The following is a 6113-nucleotide window of genomic DNA, read 5'->3' on the forward strand; positions in this document are numbered from 1 at the left end:
GGCGGGCTACGAAAATGTTAACATTGAAATAGACACAGTTACGGAAAACGAACCTATTTGTGCGAATCGGAGTTTCCTATGACGATGCTACAAATGTGTGGATGCAGGAGGAGAACATTTCCAACATCTCCTGTCATAAGCTACGAGCTTACTTTCTTAATTCTTAATTACTAATTTTCTTAATTTTAATTGTTATCTCATGTCATGCACGGATAAAGTGAGCGAAGTGGTGTCCTTGTTGGTATGCCGCGGAGAGGGCAGTAATGAGTCAACGGGTGGCAGGTAAGCTGGGCGCGTCTGCCGGCCAACCTATGAGAGAAACTCACTGTGTATCATAATGCAAAACTTTCAAGATAATGTACTCAAAAATTAAGAATGTTATTGTGTTCTCAAACAATTTCTAGTTCAGCTGTCTACCTCACATAGGTCTCAAATTAAAGATAATTTAACTCTCATCGGGTCCGCCTCCTCTCGTAGCATTTTTCAATTTCCTGGCACATACTGAAAATCTGATCCTGACAGCCTCTCTGTGGTCTGAAACCGCACTGGTTTTCATCCAACTTCCTCTCAACGACTGCTCGCACCCTCCGTTTCAAGATGCCAGTGAATACTTTGCCTGGTATACTAATCAGTGAGATACCTCGATAGTTGTTGCAATCCTACCTGTTCCCTTGCTTATAGATAGGTGCAATTACTGCTTTTGTCCAATCTGAAGGTACCTTACCAACACTCCATGCCACGGCGCACGAGTTTCGTTCGGATTCTGGGGGAGACTCAACATCATGCAAGAGACGAGTCGGAGCGTCTCGGTGTACCCCAAAGAGTCAAAAACTCAGGCCAAAATCTAAAACCTTTCTAGCAACTTTCAACATAAATTCACTTACACAAACTGGCAAGCTGAAAACCCTCACCAAAGCTCTTCACGAAAATCAGATATCCATAATGGCCCTACAGGAAACAAGGTACCCAAATGAAGAGATTTTTGAATCCGAAGGCTACCGATTTTTCAAGAGCAAAGCGCAAAGAGGAATCATCAATGGAGCTGTGATGCTTGGAACCGCGTTTGCTGTTAGAACAAAGATCCTTACATCGGTTGCAAATTTCGAACCTGTGAATGACAGATTGTCTATACTCACAATTAAATGCGCGAACAAAACCTACGCCCTAGTTAACGCACATGCTCCTACAAACGATAAGAACAAGTTTGATCCAGACGAAGTTGATAATTTCTGGGACCTACTGGATGAAGAATTAAACAAAATCCCCAAACACCATGTCAAGCTTCTTTTGGGTGACTTCAAGGCCCAACTAGGTCGTAAACAGAAGTACAAGAAAGTTATAGGAAATTACCCTGCTCAGAAAAGAACCAATCCCAACGGCAAAAGACTGGTGTCCATTTGCGAAAATCACAACCTGCAGGTCATGTCGACTCACTTTCACCATCTACCCAGAAAGCAAATGACTTGGCGTTCTCCCGTCCAAGCTCTCGGAGATTTCCAAATTGACCATGTTGCAATCTTCAGGAGAAACAGCCCTGAAATTATGAATGTCAAGGTAAAGAAAGGCATCAATGTAGCCTCAGATCATTATATGTCTCTTATCAAATTCAAACCAATTCCCGCAAACACAAGGAAGACAACCAAACAGATCACACGCTTCGACAATGATAAACTTCGGCAAAGGGTCGAGGAGTTCCAGGAGAAGGCTAGACCAAATGACTGTGACTTTAACAACGCCAAATTCTCCTTGTTGAGGCCGCCAAAGATGTTGCAGAAATCAAGAGAAGCAAAAAGCATGCCTGGTGGAATGGTACCTGCGAATTAGTCCTCCAAGAAAGACTCAATGCGTGGAAACAGTACTACTCTACGAAATCAGAAAATGATTGGGAAACCTACAAAACCCAACGTGCCCAAGCAGCTAGGGTGTTCAGAATTGAGAAACGTAAATACGAAAAATCTCTCATTGAAAAGATAGAACAAAACTTTAGGAAGAATGAAAGCAGAGAGTACTACAGAGCCTTAAAACGCAAACTCACTGGCTATAAACCACCATCTCTATGCTTTGAGCGAAAGGACGGCGCACTGGCGACGTCAAATGAAGAAAATTACAGTATTCTGGCAGATTACTTCAAGAAGTACTTAATTGCTCTAAACCGCAAAGCGCCATTGAGACCAAGGAACCCTTACAGAGGTACCCAGATTCCAGACCACCCGACAGAGATGAAATCAAGCGCCACATTGCCCGTCTCAAAAATAACAAAGCGCCGGGGGAAGACTCAGTAGTAGCAGAACTATGGAAATATGCCCCAGAGGAATCACTTGATATCTTGCAAAAGCAAATAGAAGAAATTTGGAACAAGGAAACCCTACCCGAAGATTGGAAAATAGCTTTGATCCATCCATTACACAAAAAAGGCAGCATGAAGAACATTAACAACTACAGAGGAATATCTTTGCTACCCGTGACTTACAAAATTCTATCACTTGCCATCCTGGAGCGTTTGGAAGCACAAGTCGAGCATCAAATAGGTGAATACCAAGGAGGGTTCAGAAAAGGTCGCTCAACAGCTGAACAGATCCAAAATCTCAAAACGATCATCAGATATTGTACACTAAGGTCCAAGCAGTATGTGTCTGTCTTTGTGGACTTTAAGAAAACGTACGACTCCATTGACCGGGAAGTCCTGCTAAACATCTTAAATGGATTTGGAGTCGATTTGAAACTGCTGGCATTAATTAGAGCCACCCTGACCGATACAAAATCCAAGGTGAAGTTCCACGGATGTCTCTCGCATTCCTTTGACATCAAAACAGGAGTCCGACAAGGTGATGGGCTATCCTCGATACTCTTCAACTGTGTTCTTGAAAAGATCATCAGAACCTGGCGGGTGAGATTACAGGAAACCAACTACAGTCCATTGAGAATGGGAACCAAATCCAAGGGGATCGCAACAGACTGCTTAGCATTTGCCGATGATATTGCTGTTCTCTCAAACGACATAGAAACCGCTAGAGCTCAAGTTGAAATTTTAAAGGAAATTGCCGAACAAACTAGTTTGCAGATATCGTTTGAGAAAACAGAAGTAATGACTAACATCAAAGAGGCTCCACCAAAACTCCATACAAAATACGGAGACATCACCCGAGTAGACAAATTCAAATACCTGGGTGAGATCATCATGAAAAATGGACTGGACAAAGAAGCACTTCAGGAGCGAGTACGCAAACTGGAAATAGCCTACCAAACATCCCGCACAATCTACAACAAAAAATGCCTTTCCCAAAACACCAAGATACGTCACTATGAAACAGTTCTGAAACCAGTAGTTCTATATGCAGCCGAAACCCTGTCTCTAAATGCCAACAAAGGACTCCTTGAAGAACTGGAGAAAAGAGAACGCAAAATTGTGAGAGGAATCTTGGGATCAAAGTACAGACATGGAACCCATCAAAAGAGATCCAACAAGGAAGTCTACAGCAAAATAAAGAAAATTACCGACACAATCAGAAAAAGACTGGCACGATTTTACGGTCATCTGAAAAGAATGGACGGAAGAAAATTAACTAAAGAAATCTTTCACTTTTTTGATTCAAACCCCAAAACCACAATTCCCTGGTTTAGAAATACCAAAGAAGACCTGCAAATGCTACATATCTCAGCTGAAGACGCCCTTAACAGAGATCTCTTCCGCAAGAAAATATTGACGAACGGGCTAAACCGAGACGAGCAACCGAAGAGAAGACACGGTGCCCCTTGGACAGAGGAGCGTAACCAGGCCTACTCACAAAGAATGAGGGAAATTTGGGCTCTAAAGAAGGCCAAGTTCAGTGTCAAATGCAACAAGACTTAACGTGGTCCGTGATGGCCCCAGCGAATTATATATATATATATAATGAAGTTTGAAGACTAACAAGAAGTGAAGTGAGCATACGATAATAATAATAATAAATAATGATAATGATAAAAACAGTGAGAGACGAATAAATAAGAATAAAATATGTACGAGAACATAATAAGAATAAAAATTCCTGGGGATTACACTGAAAATGTTTGAGTAAGACGAAAAAGAATATGCTATGAATTTACAAAAAACTATTAATGACGCAATGTAAGATGACAGAAAGAATGAGTAATGAGCAGAAGTAGCAATATGAGCAGTGAACATGAGGTAAACTCAGCAGCTTGTAGGGTGTACAGGAACAGTGGTGACAGGAAGAGGAAGCTACGTGGTGGGAGGAGGAAAGAGGTGGTACGTTCCAATTTAAAATGTTGGTAGCCAGAGTGGAAAGGGAGAGGGCTTCTAGAACAGAGGAATTAAGGGTAGTTTGACCAGTTTTAAGATATTTCAAACGGAGATTGTGGATGTGTGTTAACAATACTATGAAAGGAATAGAGGGGGAGGAAATTGGCAGACGGAGTATCGAGAGGTGGGTGGTAGGCAATACGTAAAGCATGTCTGTTCAGCTTATGTGCGTACAGTCGGCCGTCAGCTGGGAGCCAGGTCAATGAACCCCACGTATGACCAGTTAGTATCCGTAGGGCTCGGAGGCGTTGGAGAGACCGTTTATAGACATGGGCTGTATGGTGGTTCCATTTAAGATTATTTTTGAATTTAATTCCGAGGTAGGTTAGTAAGATTAGCCTCTGTTAGTATGGTACTATACATAGTTAGGTGGACGCGGTTTCGAGGTTTGCAAAAGACTATTATTTGGGTTTTAGAGGGATTAACATCGATATGCCACGAGTTGAGACAGGTTTCAAGAATAGAAAGGTAATTTTGTAAGTGTTTGGTTAGTGTTTTAGTAGTTGGAGTGAGGGCCAGTATAGCGAGGCCATCGGCATATTGGTAGAGACGGAGGGGAGGATCATGGTGGGGAATATAATGAGTGTATAAGTTGTACAAAAGAGGGGAAAGTGGCTAAGCCCGCGGTCAAAGGAAAGGGGCAGGAACGTGTTCCATGTATGTTAATTTGAGCGGTACGATATTTGCGGTAGTAAAAATAAAGCGAAAGTTGGTAAGAGGGAGCGGAAGGTGTCGAAGTTTAAATAGCAGCCAGAGTCAAAGACTCTGTCGGCATCTAGGCATACTAAAGCGGCAGTTTTGCTAGGACGAAGGTAGGAATGGAGAGAGGCGGAGATGTGAAAGAGATGATCGTGAGTAGAATGATGGGAGCGAAATCCCGTTTAGGAAGAAGGGAGAAGACCTAGGAACTTGAGATAGGATGAAATTCCCCTACTCAAAATTCCTTGCTGGGAGCAGGGATTTGGGTCTATAGGATCGAAGGTCAGAGGGTTTTTTTTTGTTTTTGGTTTGAGGAAGAGAAATAGAGTGGCCTTACCCCTGTGTTCAGGGTAAGCGCCTGTGTATAGTATAAAGATATAGATGGTACAGTACTAAGAAGATTTATGAGGATAGGAGAGACTTGGATATGATAGGATATATGATCGGAGCCAAGAGAGGTGTTTTTTCTCTGTAATGTCGTAGTAATGTAAAGTAGTAATGTCGGTAGGTGTGATGGGAGCATTTAAGGGGTGCGTATATTCGACTTGGGGGAAATGCGGGAAGGATGGTTGAAGTTCAGATAGGGCAAATGGGAAAGTTTATTAATTACATGTTCGTCCTAATGGGCAAAATCGGGATTTGGAGAGGGGGAAAAGAGAGACTTGTAGTAGTCTGCGAATAAGTTAGCTTTATCTTGGTCAGCACGTGGATGTGTAGGAGGGTGTTGTACGGGGTAGGAAGGAAGGGGTTTTGTAGTTTTAGTTAGATGGCGAAAATTTGTCCAGAATTTTCGAGGTTCATGATAGTCGGCTAAGTCATTACATTTATCGGTCCAGAGTTTACGTTTAATGGCGTTAATGTAAGAACAGGCATGACGTAACGTTCGTCGGTGTTTTGTAATGTTGTCAAGTCTTTGGTTCGTACGTATGAGTTGTAATATTCGTGGGCGAGTGTAAGTATACGTAACGCCTTGGGAGGGACTGGGGGTTTGGAAGGGTGGTAGGAGTGACGGGGGATATGTAGGTTGTCGGAGATTATTATAGCTCGTTCTATTTTATCCATGAGAGAGTGGAGAGTTGGAATGGATGTAGGTGGGGGAGAGCCTTGGAGA

Source organism: Anabrus simplex, chromosome 1, assembly GCF_040414725.1.
Source record: "Anabrus simplex isolate iqAnaSimp1 chromosome 1, ASM4041472v1, whole genome shotgun sequence".
Taxonomy (NCBI): Eukaryota; Metazoa; Arthropoda; class Insecta; order Orthoptera; family Tettigoniidae; genus Anabrus; species Anabrus simplex.